The sequence below is a fragment of the Fukomys damarensis genome, unplaced genomic scaffold (assembly GCF_012274545.1).
Source record: "Fukomys damarensis isolate Sample0158 unplaced genomic scaffold, DMR_v1.0_HiC HiC_scaffold_3, whole genome shotgun sequence".
Taxonomy (NCBI): Eukaryota; Metazoa; Chordata; class Mammalia; order Rodentia; family Bathyergidae; genus Fukomys; species Fukomys damarensis.
The window spans coordinates 6,989,017-7,006,910 of NW_022900915.1; the positions used below are offsets into that span (position 1 = coordinate 6,989,017).

Below are 17,894 nucleotides of genomic sequence, written 5' to 3' on the forward strand. Positions count from 1 at the left end.
TATGATCATCATAGTCTTCTGAATATTAAACAAAACATCCTAATGAATTTTAGTAAAAAACTTTAAGTGTGGCAAACAAGGAAAGTTGTTTACTTGATAATTAGCCAGAAAGTACATGACATGAGAAACCTAATTTCTTAAGGGTTACCACCAATCAAGGATTCACAGCTTTTTAACTGAGAATCTGTTTTAATACATAATATATTAGTCATTTTAGAATGCTACCATGATTTGTTTATTGCCATTTTCTATATTTCAAAAAAAGTTTTCTCATTAATGAGTTTTCTTTGATTAAAACAAATTGAACAAACTTGGAAAACTGATATCATTTGAAAGTCATAGCAATGTTTTTTTTAACTTATTTTATAATTATTTAAAATGCTAAAAGTTTGGTTTTAAAGTGGCTGAGCCATTTTATATGTGAACAAGTCCAGATATCTTTATCATCTATTTACAAGGCATCAATATTTTCTGCTACCTTCCTTACATAGTATCTGTTTAGAAGCAGACCAACTTATGAACATTATTGAACGAATCAGGTAGTGGTGAGGATTGTCACAAAGCCCCACTTCTATCATCCAATAATACTCCTTTCCATGTTTGGCGATAGTAAAAATACTTGGGGGGGGGCAAAGTTTTAGTATCCATATTCAACCTGGATATGTAATAAAAGTAAAATATTAAAACAGAAATACAAAGAGCAAGTAATTCATCTCTAGCCTAGAATACAACTTGGTGATGGAAAGAATTATGAGTCTGTTCATAAAAGTCTCTGACCATGAACAGGGCAGTCAACACTGCGGTCCGTGGGCTATTTGAAAAATTGGAGGGGACTCGTAATACAGTAGGAGCACCAAACACCGCCCCCCGTTAATGTACCAGAAAAATATCAGATGTTGTCCTTGTCCTACGAAGTGGATGTAAGTTGTATTTGTTATAGCAGCTTATAAAAGACCTACTTAGATGTTAGGACAGAGTCTGTGTGATTCGTAATGAAAGATGTTACTTAACTCATGATAGCAACTCCTTTACAACCCTATTTTTGGAAGTTAGCTCTTAAAGTATGTTGAGATTATAGCATAGATATGAATCACTTATGTGTTTAAAGAAATGGCTTTCTAAGGGTAATATGATATCATATAGAGATATTAAACATTTGACATGGTCCTGTAAGTTGATTTCAGTTCCTTTCAAACGGAGATTGCCATGCTGTCTTTTTGCTGTCGTGGTCATATGTGGGTCATATGTGTGTTATGCGTTACTTCACTATATATCTCCTTTGAATAATAAATGATCAGTAGGAAAAGTAAATATCTTGGAGGAATGATCTCCCATTTGGATCACTTTTTTTCATTGGTGTTGACTATATTAGAAAAATTTCTATCTCTTCTAGAACATTTGTGGCTTGTAAGCAATTTCTTTTGACTTATTATTAACTGAAGATGTCATAACCTCTTGTTTCAGATCATTCTTCAAATTTTCCTTTTATACTTATATTGTACCATGATATTTGTAAGCAGTACATTTTTGGTTGACTGAAATAATCTCTATATATGTTTGTTTTGGTGAACTAAGAAATACAATAAAAGTCATTTTTAGAAAGCTTAGAATGACATTTGCTTCAAAATGGCATTTCGACTCAGGGTTCAAAATAACCTTCCATGAGAAATGTATTCTCCAAAAAATGACATATTGTCTCTTGCATTTTGAAAGTAAGGTGCTAGAACCATTTTATATGTAAACGACTCCAGATATCTTAGATTCATACCTTTATCACTCACTTCCAAGGCATCCATATTTTTTCCTACCTTCCTTTACATAATAGAAGCAGACTAATTTATGAACACTAATGAAAGAACACTACGTGATTATTTCAGTAGTGTTAAGGGTTGTCAGGAAGCCCAACTGAAACCTGTATTTTCTAATAATCCTGCTTTCTGTGTTTGCTGATAGACAGCATTGACCTCTGCTGTTTCTGATCACAAAAATCTATGTATACTTTGAAGCAAGGAAGACCATTGTATGTTCTGCCTTTTCTGTACAACTGTTTCTTTTTTTTCTACTGTGTCTTCTGAGTGTGTATGTGGCCTCACCAGACAGGTCGCCTGCTAGTTACTGAGTCACTTTCATGGTGGACAGACATTGTCATCTTTTCCTTTTACCCCTCAACTTATAACTTTCACATGAAAAGCCCTTTTCTGACAGAGGGAAAATATTAAATATTAGCATGATAAGAACGTATATAAAAATTTCTTAGGAGAAATCAAGTATACGGCAATATAAAAATCCTGAACGAAAAATGATAACTATTGGCAGAAATCTCACTATGGAATGGCACATTGGATAATTACTCCTCTTTGCATATTTATTTTCAAAGAGAAAACCACACATTTATTATATTTTTCCACTTTTCTTTAAAATCAAAGTAAAACTTTTATTTAAAGTGATTTTAAAGGTAGTTTAAAGCTAGCTTAGGACATAATTTATGATGAACTTTTAGGATAACTAATCAGGAATTAGTTTTATTCACTATTACATCCTTAGCACTTAGAAGAGAGACTGACACAAAGTTAGGCACTCGGTGCTGTTGAATGAATGAATATATTATGTGATGTTATTCTATTAGATCTGTCATTTGTGTCAATTCACTTTTACTAGATTATCAGGTTAATCAAGTCAAAGACATAGCGATATGGGACTACTGACTTTGTATGAGACAGTTCTGATCTTTTGCAATAATCATATAACCCCTACTTGAGATGATAGAAAATGTGTGCCTCCCCGAACACATTCTTCTCAGGTTTTGCAGGTTTTTATTAGTATTTATTAGTGAAAGTCACTGTGATTTTTCCACATATGCCTGGATTATGTCGATCCACCTTTCTTCCCCCTCTGCCCCCATCTTCCTTTTATTGCATGGTTCATTTGCTCATTCATTTGTTTAGTAACAATTTGTTGAGTGCCTTCTCTAGGTTAGAGTCACAGGACAATATAATGAAAAAAAAAAAGAAGTCTCAGGGATCAAGAAGTTTGCAGTAGAGCCTGGGCAGCAGAGAAGCGGCACACCATTGACGTCATGGTGTGCAGAGAGGTACCGCAGAAGGCAAGGAGGTGGTACCTACCTAGGCCAGTACCGTGGGGAGTTCTTGTTAACAGATTTAATGATGGTGCTGGAAAAGTCAGTTCAGACAGAGTGACGGATGTAAGGTCTGGGGTGAGGGGAAACCAAATAAATTGGGGGGAGAAAAAAAAGAAGGGCCTAAAGTGGTCAAAGGTCTTTATCATTTCAGGGATGATGACTACATCATTTCAGTGGAGAAATAGCATGATTGAATTTACCCCTCAGAAAGAACAATTTATTGGAAGTGACTTAGGCGCACAAAGTTAGGGACCTAGCAGGATGGAAACAGGCAGGAACCTCCCCTTACGTGCTACCCATGATTTGTGTTTCCTGAAACGACCAGGGACTCATAGCCATTTTTTCTATCCACCGTGACGCTTCCCTTAGGCCTATAGGAGCACAGTAGGCAGCCAAAAGCACAACAAAGCTTGACTTTTCTTTTGTCTCCTTAATTGCTGCGAATCTTGCACACCAAATCTCTTCTCAGCCCTTCCTAGGGGTATGCACGTCACTTGGGGATGATTGTCTAGTTGTTGTCTTGAACACGATCGTTTAGCCCTCATGATCTGATCCCCTTCAAGACTGAGGACACGGAGATAAGTTTAGAGGAACATTCACCTATAACCCAGAAGTTTCCAGCCATTGTCCAAAACCTGTAATCATCTGAATTCCAGCAAGGGAGGACCCTATATGACTGAGACCACCACAAACAGAGACAGCCCTTTTCTGGGACAAACCATCTCCGGGCCATAAAGATTGCAGAGCTTAGACAGACAGACAATGATCAGCTGAACCAAAGCCTACCACCGAATACTGAAAAGCTGGCTTCTGGCCTATGTGGGTTGTCCTGTCTGAACTTCTGTATCAGTCTGTAGCCCCTCCAGCTACCTATGCTGGAATCCTTTCCTATCTTTTATCTAACTTTTCAATGAAAACCCTTTTTTTTCTCCTGTGCTTTAATTGTAATTTCCATTTCTAGTAACATAGGAGCTCCCACTAGCTTGCAATGCTAGGGTTGAGGAAATAATTTGAAGTTGAGACTAGAGTCTAAGCAAAAATAAGAAAATTTGTAAGAGATGATGTTAGCATGAATTTCTCCAAGCAAATGCAGGAAGCAGAGTTGAAAGGTGTGAAGATTGTTTCAGTGTGAGGGCTGAGAGTACAGAGGGAATCTGAATGGCTTCCACATCTCTGTTTTTCTTTTATACTTATTTATATTTGGAATTTCAAGAGTGCAATTTTATCGACATGTTAGTTAGCTTTTGGGTTCTAGTCATAATGCAGTGATAGTACTAACAAATGTAACAGTAAAGCTGAATAATATGTGTGACGCTGAGATTTGATCAAAAAGCTTCTGAGTTTTGCAAAACATCATCTTAACCGATGTTTACAGTAACCAGTGTCTGCCATTATTAGAAATATGAAATTGCGGTTCTATAAGCAAAACAACTGGGAAGCAGTCAGGTAGTACTTTAAAAAGAGCGTTGTTAGAAGGGACCTGTTTTAAAAATGCACGGTCAAGTTCTGTCTTAACAAATATCACAGATATGTTTCATACAGAATAGCTTTTGAGGAGAAGGATCTCGAAACGAGGCACATCTCTTATCTTAATGGCGAAAGCACCGCAGGTCTGAGGTCTGCCATACCTAACACATACTCACACACATCCACCCGCATGAGGTTCAATACCATGGGCATTCTCTTCTTTATAAAGCATTTCTGTTGTGACAACTTATTTGTATACTCGTTTATTATATGTTTTTCCTACCAAGCCTAATAAAAGTAGAGATACTATCTGACTTGTTTTCAATGTTCCTAAGGAAAACACAATTCCTGAATATATAAAAGTATTGAGAATGAGTGAGTGGATCCATTTGCAGAGCTCATAGCTCTACTTGCCCTAAATGTTTGTTAGTTTCTTCCCCGTCTAGAGTCATCTTTGCAGGAGTATCTGCAGACTGAAGTCCGCCATGGCTTCATTTCTCAGATTTCTCAGAATATGTTATAAAGAAAATTCAGCCTTCTGTTTCACTATTGAGGTTGAGTTTTTTGAACAAGTTAAAGAAAACTGAAGCAGTTCATTTTCTGCATTTACTTTGTTAAAACCAAATACACAAGGGAATACATGACCAATATTTAATACGCATCTCATTTTTCTTCAGACAAGAAACTTGCAGCAGTAGTGCTACACAGTATTTAATCTGTTTTTCAAGCTCAGTTTTGCTTGAAAAGGCTGTCCATGCTTATAGCTTTTAAAAATTAAACACAAGTATTGTACAATGACAAGTCTTCTTGCCACGTAATACCTCTTGGCTTCATGATTAGAAGTAATCACATTTTAAATCTACAGCAATTTAAAAGTAAAACATTGAGAAATATTACTCTTATTCTCACAAATGGATACTTGAGTAAATGATCACTGTAAAACTACTTGGTAATTTTTTTCTTACTTAGAAGTATGCTTCTTTCAGATTTTTGTATATAACACACGAGGATTTGATTTTAACTGTACAGTATTTCACTACTTAAATATAATTCCATAAATGTAATCATTAGTTTAACAGTGAGTCAAGATTCTTTTCACTTTTTGATATTTAAAATCACTTCTACAGTAAATATTACTATAACATATATTTGAATATACCTATAGAATTCATTTTTGAATCAAAATGTTGGATTAGTCTGTGCTAAGTGATAAATTTTGCTAAGTTTTTTTGTGCATTGGTTACACCAATTTATACTCACAAGAAAAGTCTGTTTATGGGCCAGGGATCTAGCTCAGTGGTTTGGTGGCCTGCCTTGCAAGCGCAAGGACCTGAGTTCAATCCTCAGTACAAAAAAAAAAAAAAAAAAAAAGAAAAGAAACCAAGAAAAGTCTGTTTAAGTGACTTTCACGGCAGCTACTGGGTAGTATTGTTTGTGGTCCATCTTTAAAACTGTGTCGATCCTGGTGAGCAAATGACAAGTCCATTTCAAACTTGTATTATTAAGACGTGCAAAAAAGCTGCAGATCTTTCCATGTAATTGAAATCTATTTGTTTTTCTTTTTGGTTTTGCCTGCTTTTCTTCTGTGGTTTGGAGTTTTTTACTCACTTTTTTAGGTCAGAATAAGAATTGGTTCTTTATATGCCATATGTTGGGAAATTATACTTCAATTTGTTGTTTGGCTTTTTTCCTTTAGCTTCACTGTATTTTTTTCAAGTGGAATTTTTAAGTACAAAGTTATTAATCTTTTCTAAACCATTTGCAGTCTTGGCTTTCTGGGAGAGACTTTCCTACTGAAGATGAGATTAAGCAGTATACCCTTTTATTCTAAAAATGTTTAGGCTTTTAAGGTTTAAATCCTTCATCCATCTGGAACTTATTTTGTTGGAAGGATGAGGTGGAAATGCAGCTTTTCTTTTTGTTTTCCGTAACCAGTCACTATTTGTTGATTAATCCATCTTCCCCCTTAATTTAAGGTAGCGCCTCATCATGAATACAATTTCCCCGTACATTTGCACTTAACCTGAAGTAAAAAGAAGAAAAAAACTATGCTAGATTCAAAATAATGTTATCTCATTAGCTCTTTTTATTTTCGGTTATGAAGTAGGGGCTCAGCGGGGACTATGACAGTTACAAGATAAGGACAACCTTTGCCTGTTGTGCTGTCACGATGATGTGCCTTACAATAAGAATGGAGACTCCAGAAAGTCTGGGCCCAGTGATGGTAATGGCACTGTAGGGTGTCTGTCTTCCTCCTCCTGGAGTTCCTGAGAAATGTACTGATTATGTGAGAGATGCAGGCTGTGCACTCCCTCCGCAGTTATCGGAATGCCCGATATTACCTGACAACCCTTCTCGGTCTCAGACCCTCCCTTTCCCCGCAGCTCCGCTTTGCCCTGCTGTCTCCCTCACTCCAGTCACCTGAAATTTTTTGTTTTTTGTTTTTTTAAACACATCACGCTTTCCTGCTTTTGAAAATGTATCACTCTAGTTGTAATAGTTCGTCCTCATCACTTGGGAAAGATTACTTTGAAATCAAATGTAAAACACTCTGCATAATAATGTTTTAATTTGAAAATCATGCAGCTGCACAACATGTGTGGTAGCATAAATAATGCATCCCTGTAAGTGGATGCCTTTGCGAAAGTGTCTGAGAATTAGGGCACCACAGGAGGCTGGAAAGGCACTCCTCCTCTTTTGATTCAGTCCCTATTTCATCATTATCCCCTGAGCTGAAATCTCTCTTTGCCTAGAAATTTATATCGAATTTCAGCACTGTGTTTCAGAAAAAGCTAAATGGGAACAGTGGTGAAAATATGTTCATGAACATGATTATCATATTTAATATGGAAATCAATATGGAGGTTCTTCAAAAAACTAAAGCTAGAAATTCCATTCAACTCTCTCCTGTTATTCTACCCCTAGGTATCTTCCCCATAGAGTGAAAGACATCATGTTACAGTGACAGATGAACACTCATGTTTATAGCAGCACAACTCTTTTTTTTTCTGGTACTGGGGATCAAACTTGGTTCCTTGTGCTTGCAAGGCAGGCGGTGGAACCACTGAGCTAAATCCCCGGCCCTAGCAGCACAATCACTCAATTATGAAAGTGGCCTAAAGATCCATCAGTAGATAAATGTATAAAGAAAATATGATCTTTCTACCCAATGGAGTACCACTTCGCTACAAAGAAGGAAATGTTTCTTTCATCTGCAGAAAGAGAAACCAAATATAAATAAATTAAAGAGCAAAGTAAAAGACAGATAACAGGAAACAGGGAGGCAGATCTTCTGCAGAAGAGAAAGTGATCAAGACGTGGTGAGAGGACAGAAGGAGAGAAGAAGGGCTAAAAAAATAATTAAGATGTGTATGTACATGTGCCAGCTTCCCACACTGAGTGTACTACACATATGTACTAATAAAAATTTAAAAGAATTCATAACTAGGAGTGACATTGTTTTCATAGATGATTTTGTTGCTTTTTATAGAAGACAAAGATATAGTTTTTCCTTTCCTTAGAATGCATCTTGGATTTTGGTGTAAAAGTTTGAAAGGATGCACTCTAACACATTTGAAAACATACTAATAGGTAGAGTGAGAGTGATTTTTAATTTATTGCCAGTAAGGAGAGATATAATGACTAGAATTATGTCTGATTTTAAATTTTATCAATATAGATTTATGGCTTATTAAAAATATACTACATTTATTAATTTTAAAATCTCTCCAGCATGGTTTTAAATTCAGGTACATTATGTCTCTTACCAATGAGGATTTCATTATTTTCTCTCTGTCTTTCTCTCATAACTATAGAAAGTTGATAACTGTACTACAAACTGTAGTAGAAGGTAGTACACTTCTCCCCTCCTTTTTGATATGTGTGCTAAGTAATTAATTAGGACAGGGGCCTCTTCACCTCTCAGAATCTAGGCTCCTATAAAGTTGGACCCATACTCAAGAAAGAGAAGTACTGTGATTCAAACAGTTGTAGAAGTAGAGTCTTGCTGTTATTGCTTTGTTTTCCTCTAGTACTTCCTACCCGGCAGCCCTGCTCGAGGATGCCAGATGTTTAAAGGCCTTGCCTTTTGCCAAGAGACGTGGGCCATCCACCAGCTGGCTGACCTGTTGAAGCACCCAGAATACAATCCCAATCCTCATACAACGGTGAAAGAGCTCCTTTGAGCAGATGTGATTTTGAATAAACATGAGAAGATTTTAATAGTTAGAAGCTGAGGTGCCCTTTAAGTCTTTTCTTCCTTTTTGTGAGAGTAGAGCAGTTACAAAGGGTTTGGGAATTTATTATTTTAAACCACGTAGTGTACCTTACCTCGTTTGCGGTGCCTCATGGCTCTATAAATGGCTTCATTTCTTGGTTTTGGAGTGACTGCTCCTGCTTGCCATTTTAAAAACTTCCTGTGTCCAGAGCGTTTCCTTGGGTTGCTTCACTCATGTGTGTCATCGGGACTTCTCAGGAGACTTTCCCTCTCACACTGATTTGTTCTACGCTGTCCCTTCCTCAGCTGCAGATCAGATGTTCCTGTTGTGAGAAACGTGTCCTCCTTTTCAATGTTGCTGATAGAGTTGTTGCTAATTAAGTTGTTAAGGCTCTGGATGGGGTATCAGTGACAGGTTCTCGCTACCAAAAGCATAATGTGGTTGGGAGCATTATTATTCAGGTAATGCGTTTTTCATGAGGCACAGTGCCATGCTGTAATGGAATTTGCTGGTATGTAGGAAGGATATTTTGCATCTGTGGCTCCTCTGGACAGACAGGAGGCTTTCAAATGATTGATCCTTTTAGCTCCTTGTGGGGTTTCTGATTGCTAAAATGCTGTTTTTTCAGACTTGAGGCTGATAGATTAAACATCTACCTAAAAGGTGAACTGATTTGAAAGCAATTTTACTTCTAAACTGTGTGATAGGGACGAGCACAGTCTCAAGTTGTACTCAGTGAAAGGCAGCGCTGGGTTCCTGCAGGGCACGGGTGGGGATGGGAGAGGAGTCTGTCCTTCTCAAGGCTGCAGAGTAGGAGTTCACAACGCTGCGAACAGAACAAGAAGTTAAAACAATACTTAACTCTCAAAAAATAAGAGAGCAGAATAAAACTATCACAGTGAGTAGCAGGACTGAGATTTTCAAGTTCTTGCCTTAAAAGTTTGAGACATTGTGGTTTAATTTCACCAGAATGTTTTATAGTAAACAAAACCAAATGTCCGATTGCAAAGCTGGCTTATATACTTGGAACACCTCAGAGTTGAATTCTGCCTGACATTTGTGGGGAAATTGCCTATTGAGATATCGTGAGTTAAGTTCTACTATACTTTTAAAATTATCCTAATAGTTCATACAGCGTAGATATTTACTTTTTAAAAAATTATGCCTAAATATTTCCCTGTTTGTTTTTGTTTATAATATCTGCTTGAACAAGAAAAGGAAGGAGGCAAAAATACGAATCTGAGGGTTAGTTTAGGAATAAGAAGGTCTAACGGTAGTCTAGTGTTTAAAATTGGTATGTGGCTCTGAGTTCTTTTCATGTTTCTGGAAGAGGATAGTTTTAAAAGTGAATATTTATAAATGACAAATATTGTTCAGGAGGTTAAATAATTTTCACAAGACTGGAATATAATGAAGTAGATTTAGAATAGACTTGTCATTTTAAAATTATATTTGTGCATGTTTTAATTTATTTGCCTCATCGCCTGATATTATAATCTTGAACTCATTTTGGATGCAGGAAATTTTTGTTATATTAAGTAAATTTATTCTACTATATGAAATAAAGCGATGGATTAAATGAATATTATTTAAATGTTATTCAAAAACATGATGACTTCTGTGTGTTTAACAGTGTATAATTTGAGAATTCTATTTCAAAAGCATGATTTAAATTCAACATATCAAAGTTTTTTGAGATGTTATCAAGTTCAGTTTGAAAAAAATGCTTACAACTGAGATTTTAGAGTCATTCTTTTAAAAATAAGCTATATTGTAAGTGTCGGGTAAAAATAAAAGTAACATTAAGTCCCTTCTGTGATATACATTGTTGTATATGACTCAGTACAATAACTGAATTTCAACTTAAATTCACTATTATTCTGAACATATTGTGAAGTTTTAATAGATTATGGTGCTGGGGGATTGCTTGTTTCTTTTTTATTTCATTTTATATCTGAGTGTAATTCCAGTCAAATTTCCAGGCAAAGTACTTGTAAAGGACAACTACAGGGCCTGTGATTATAGATCAGAGGCAAAGTACTAGCTTAACATACATGAAGTCTTGGGATTAAGTATCCGTATAATTTTTATTTTTATATTTACAGCAAGGGAATAATGAAAAACTTCTAATCTAAGGACCCTAGTACTCTCAGTTTCAAATTTTAAATGTGGTCCATTTTGAAATATTCAATTGAAAGAGGGAAGTTATCGTACATACAATCCTGTGAACAATCTCTGGCTTTCTATAAAATGCATTCATTAATGGATTTGCACTTTTCCATTTCATGGTGCTGTAAAACAACTATTTATTGTTCCCATCGTCTGTTTAAAGCATTGCTAAAGATAATAGAAATCCCAAAGCCCTAAGATACAGAACTTAATCTACTGAGTGAATTGTACATGAAAAGGTAGACAAGTCTCTTTTCAGCAAGAACAAGGAAGAACATTTTCTAAGCAGCGTAAATTTGGGTGAAGTTGTGGACTTAGGAATGCTCCAGGAATATTTAGAATATGCCCGGAGTGTTACGGTTCAGAAAGCAGCAAAGCTGGTGTGGAAGAGGACAGATTCTGCAGTGTGGCCAAGAGGTAGGAGTTAAGGGTCAGCTGCAGAGTTTGTCCTACACAGCTCCTGAAGAACTTTGAGCTGAGGGTTACGAGAGCTGGCTGTGTCAGAGGATCAGAGAGCAAGCTCAGTGAGGATTTGGGTTGTGATGATGTGCTTTAAAATGCTTCATATAAATGACAGATTGCTTTACATATTTTCCTTGCCAGAGTTCATAATAATAATTTTTTTAATTTCTACTTGCAATGTTGGACTATCCAGGAGCATGGGTTTGCTGCACTGGAAAAACCAGGTGCCCCTGAATAATAATATCATGTGAGAGAAGTTGATGAGAAATCATTAGTGGAAAAAGCAGAACTTTATAACCTTCAAATTTTAAGATCTCTATTTTCAATTGTATGTGTGAATGGGGTGTATGTATTCTAAGTGCTCAGAACTTTTAAAGAGAGGATCTAGTCCTGTGTAGATATAATCTATGATCTATAACATGGAGTGCTCTTGGCTGTGGAGTGTTAGATAGCAGTTGACTCTGAAAAAACTCGATATTGGTGGCCCTTGAACATTGCCGTCAGCTTAATTACCTGGGCATCTTGTTAAAGTGCAGCTTCTGAATGCAGAGAGTCCGGAGCGGATGTAGACAGTGCGCATTTCTAACATCTTCCCAGGTGGCACCGCAGATGTGTGTCCTTGTATTACTCTTAAAATAACAGAAAGCAATTCCAACAAGTTGTTCTCATGATGAACACGAATGATTTGTACCAAGTTTTCATGCGGTTGTTTACATTTCAGTGCTCAGATTCCCTCCAATATCTCTAAATACTTCGAAGGATTTAAGACTCTGACACTTTTTTTTATGTTGCTTCAGTAATCTCTGCCATGAAGGACAAAGTGTTGTAAAAGATATCACTGTCTTCAAGAAAATTCCATTTAAAAGGGAAGATAAAATATAAAACTAAGACGTAAGACTGTACAGATTTTAAGATAAGTGGTATCCATAGTGACCAGGGAAAGCCATGTGGCACAACTGATGATTTTGTGAACCCATCATTTCTGAATATTAATAATGATAATAATATTCAAGGAAAGAAAGAGACTTAGGATGCCTGAAGTACAGAGGTTATGTTGAGTGCTGGTTAGACATGACCTAAAAGTAATACACGAGACTTAGACTTTTACCTTGGATTTTCTTTTGTGGGCACCGTCTGTTAAAGACTCTGGAGATTGGTGAGAATACGGGAAAGAGGTGCTGGTAGAGAGAGAGAGAGGATGACAAAGACATATACCAGGAAGAGCAGTCCACATATGGGCATCATATCGTAATACTGATGAGGATTGGAAGGCAGTGGAGTCATTTAGGAGTCTATGTAGCCATCCAGCCATGAGGTGAGGGGAAGGAAGGCAATGGTTTTGAGAGTTGAAAGACTGATATAAGGCTGATGTATGAAGGTTTTACTTCATAATAGTTTTTTCTTTCCTCTCAATTTCCATCTTTCCTTCTCTCCCTCCATCTTCTCTGTCTCTCTCTCGGGCACACACACACGCACACACACACACAAACACCTCTTTCCTTCCCTCTCTCCTCACTTTTTCTCCTTCTATCTTTTAAGACAGGATCTTACTATCTATGCAGTTGAAGCTGGCCTTGAACTCATTATGTAGCCCACACTGGCCTCAAAATCATGTCAGTCCTTTGCCGTGGCCTCCACAGTACATTAATAAGGGGTGTGCCATGAAGCCCAGCCCTATTAGTTTCTGTTCAGTGCTTTGTAGTTCTTTGAGGAAAAGGATAGGGATGGAGGATTCTTCCCCTGTGTTTTCTGTCATTGTGCTGGGCAGGTGTAGAGATTTGAGGATATGAGGTCAGTGTTTCTCATGTTGCCTGTCTCCAGATATGCTGGGTGGTTAGAATTCTGCTTTTTCCCTATTCTAAAGTTCAGGTGCTCTAACGAGCTAGTCTCTCCACTGTCCTGGCATTCTCTAGTCATTAACATAATTATGCCTCCCCAGAAGGTCTTTAACATTCTGCAGACACTAGAAGGGGAAGCTGTGGCATCTTGATGTTGCTGGAAAATAATAAGGAAAGGGTCACTTGGCCAAACTGATCTCCTGAGAAGCCTTTACTATACTATTTTTGCCAATAAAGCAGTTTATCAAGCTTTCAAAGCTCTTTTTTTTTTTGTCAAAATCTCTCTCCATCTCATTTCCTTGTAAACAATGTTTATTTATATTTACTTACTTATTACTTCCTCTGGACAAGTTCATTGCTGACATGGTCAAGTAAAAATTTTAAATCACTCTATTCATCAATCTTTTGTTGTAGAATACAAAGCTGACTAAAACAAAGCTTGTAAATATATTTAAATAAACCATCATGAACATATTAAGCAATGATATTAAGTGGATTTAACCTAAGAGCTCCAGAAAGTAATGAGAGATCTATTTTCATTTGCTTTTATGGTATCTCAGGTGAAAGAAACTAACCCATACCCATCCCCCTGGAAACCTCTTTGAAAGAGGAAGCTTGCTCTTGTGATGGAGAGGTTGGAGGATGAGGGCTTCCTGTATGGTCACTGCCCTTTCCTCTTTGCTGGCTCAAAGTTTCAGGGAGTGCCCTCTGTGGCAGAGTTAGGAGAAAACCGCCGCTGAGGAGGGTTAAAGTAGATGGCGGAGGAATACCTTCAAGTCATTTAGTTTCTTAACAGACAAATGTCTTATATCTCAACACTTGTGTGTGTGTGTGTGTGTGTGTGTGTGTGTGTGTGTGTGTTTCTCTTACAAGGGAGAATACAAAAGAATTACATTAACTTAGTGGAAACACAGTAAGTTGTCAGTTGCCAAATAAGTCATTACATCTTTGACCCAGATAGATGTCTGCTAACATTTTAACTAGTATCCCAAAATATTGGTGCCTAAATTTAAAAAAAAAATAGCCACACATCTCTAACTACTTAGAATCCTTAACAATCAACTGTGAAATAAGCCTGGTAATTGAGATAGTAAATACTTTGGCTCTACTCTGCTCCTTATTCTACCCGTGCTTTGTCTCTTCATCTATACCTTAGTACTTTCTCATTATGAAGTTTATGATGATTATATTAGTCAAACAGATTTCTTAGAGTTTTATTGTTTTTCAAATGGTTTGATGCCTTAGTCATGGTCAGCTTTGCTGATATTTTTATGGGTCCATTTTAATATATCTTACAGAATTTTTTCTTAAAATGAGTTATATTCATATTAAAATAGCTTCTGTTTGGTGAAGAAAAATTGCTTTTATAATGATCATCACCATGGCAAATTTTTAAAAATAATTAATTTTATTGGTACATTTAAGGTATACAATATAATAAAATTCATCATCAGAAATTTACACCTTTACATAATCCATCTTGGTTTTTATTTTTTCCCCATTACCCTGCCCTATCTTCAATTCCTCCACCCCTCACTATCTACAAAGACATTATTTCCATTTTTTCTTTTTCTCATGTTAATTCCATTCCCATCTTTTACACATATGCATCCTATTTATTTCCCTTAGAGTATTGCCTCAATGTGCAACCATTTAACTATAAATGTCTCTAGTTTCTCGTTCTTTGTGGCTGAATAGTACTCCATTTTATTAGGAAAAAAAAAATACACATTTTTTTTATCCAGTCATCTGTTGATGGGCAATTGGGCTGCTTCCAAGTTTTAGCTATCACGAATTGCTGTAAACATGGGTATATTGATTGCTGTGGCATGATTCTTTTAATTCTTTGGGGAAGATACCCAGCGGGGGAATAGCTGGTCAAATGGGACCTCCAATCCTAGTTCTTTGAGAGGTATCTCCGTATTAATTTTCCCAGTGGTTGCACCAGTCTACATTTGCACCAGCAGTGGTGCAGGGCTCCTCTTTCCCCACAGCCCAACCAGCACTTGTTGTTGGTTGGTTTCACAATAGCAGCCATAGCCAGGGATGTAGCTCAGTGGTTCTGCCTCCTGCCTTGCAAACACAAGGATCTGAGTTTGATCCCCGGTACCAAAAAGTAAAAAAAAAAAAAAGAAAAAAGAAAGCATGATAGCAGCCATTCTTCCAGGGGTGAGGTGAAATCTCAGCATTGTTTTCATTTGCATCTCTTAAATGACCAGTGATGCTAAACATTTTTTCTTATGTTTATTTGCTATTTTTACTTCTTTGTCTGAGAAAATGGAGAGATATCCCTTGTTCCAGGGTAGGAAGAATCAACATAGTGAAAATGGACATACTTCCAAAACTGCCATATAGATTTAATGCAATCCCAATTGGAATCCCAGGAGCATACTTCACAGACTTTGAGAAAACAATCCAAACATTGATTTGGAACCAGAAGAAACCTAGAATAGCAAAAGCAATTCTAGGCAATGAAGACAAGGTAGGGTATCAGAATCCCCAACTTGAAACTATACTACAAAGCCACTGTGATAACAACAGCATGTACTGGCAAAGAAACAGACCCAAGGATCAGTGGAATACACTAGAAGATGTAGAAACAACTCTGGACACACTCAGCTACCTCATCTTTGACAAAGGAGCCAAACACCCTCACTGGAGGAAAGATGACCTCTTTAATAAATGGTGCTGGAAAAACTGGGTTGCAGCTTGCCAGAGATTAAAACTAGGCCTATATCTCTCACCATGCACTAAACTAAAATCGAAATGTATTAAATATCTAAATATTAAAACAAAAACACTAAGCCATCTGAAAGAGAGATAATATAGAACTCTCAAAGACATTGGTGTAGGAATAGATTTTATGAACAAAACCTCATTTGCCTGTGAACTAGCACAAATGATCAACAAGTGTGATCTCTTCTTATTAAAAAGCTTCTGTCATGCAGAGATACAAGATCCCAACAATGAATGTAACTGTACTGTATCCCTAAAATGTACCAATAAACTCAATTAAAGCTGAAAAAAAAAAAAGATTCTGCACAGCAAGAGAAACAACCAATAATGTGAAGAGACAACCCACAACATGGGAACTACCCTTCATGAGCTGTTCCTCAGACAAAGAGGCCTGCTATCTAGAATACATAAAGAACTTAAAAAAAAAATCACACCTCCCAAATTTAAAGACCCAATCCAAAAATGGGTGTCTGAAATGACCAGAAATTTACCATAGGGATTTTATTAGGCCTTAACATATATTCTAAAACAGTTGGATGAAATTGGACATTTCCAAAAATTGCTTTAGTATGTCAGTATTTAACTTTTCTAATGGAAATAATAAGTAAAGTGTGACTACTGTTCAAAAGGAAGATGGGCTGAGATTTCCACAAAAAGAGATTTTTCTTGCAATTCTGAAATTCCATATATTCTAAAACAAATCATTATTTTCATTCCCTTTCTTCGCCTTTCTTTTCTTATGCATCGTTTAGCTCTAGGATTAGCAAAATCCACCACCCAGTCATTCAGCAGAGACACTTGGGTAGTCATCCTTTGCCTCTGCTCCTCATTCATCACCTACAATTACCCAGCTAGTTGGTCTTGTCTCTTCCTATCTCCTGATCCCATCACCCCATCTCTCTCCCATCTTCTCAGTGGGCTTCCTTATTTCTTAGTTCAAGTCTTTATTCCTTTATACGTAGACTGTTACCTTTTCTACCTAATTAATCCCCTGAGTTCTATCTGGCCGAGCCTTAGTTTTGTGGCATAGAACAACAGTTATCTTTCCCAGGTAGAGTGTCTGTTTTTTTTTTTTTTTTAATGCAAAATACTTCAAACTTTATTCCTGATACAAAAGTAAGCAATACATATTACAGAAAGAATGAACAGCTTATAGCTTTATCCTTTAAGACCAGAAGAGCCAAGTAAAATGAAAAGTAGTACAGATCCTTAGGGTTACTATTAAAAAAATGAAATCAAAGGTGCACATTAAGAATTAAACTGTTTTTCTTCTTTCTAGAGATGCAACAAACACATTCCCAGGTTGGTAGTGGCCTTCCAAACGTTGTACTGAGTCACAAATGATGAGTAGCATGTCCACTGCCCCCACTCATCCTGAGCTGGACAGGGAGGCACCATCTTGCCAGGGGAGGTTTGAACAGGAAGAAGAAATTACAGCTCTGCCTGCCCCAGCAGAAACCCAACAATGTGGCTTATACAGAAAAGATGTTAAGCAAATGTGTAGAAACACACTTAACATGCTACAAATGAGGACAGTTTTAGTCTATTTCTAGCGCACGAATCCATTCACCCACGTTGCCCGTACGGCAGCAGTTTTGCTGTCGCCTCACAGACAAGAGCACACAGCTTTCAGCGGTCATCATGGACATTCCAGGGACATACGCACGAGGTTAGCCTCAGTGTTCATCTATAAAAATATTTTCTTGAAAATAATGCTGTAAAGAGATCGCTGACAGCCACGTCTACATTCTTGCTGGAAGGCCTGGAGAGGCCCTGCTCCAGAGGAGTCTGACTCAGAAGCACCTGAGCAAGGTATCCACACAGCAGTCACACTAGGATTACTAAATACAAGAACGTGATTCAGGA

At 37.0% G+C, this 17,894-nt stretch overlaps 1 protein-coding gene across 1 annotated transcript in view; it reads left to right on the plus strand.

Annotated features, from left to right (window-relative positions):
* Positions 1–17,894, plus strand: part of Chsy3 (chondroitin sulfate synthase 3) — a gene marked incomplete at its 5' end in the record, with an annotated part of 226,213 nt that overhangs the window by 60,811 nt on the left and 147,508 nt on the right. The gene's annotated exons all lie outside the window — the stretch shown is intronic.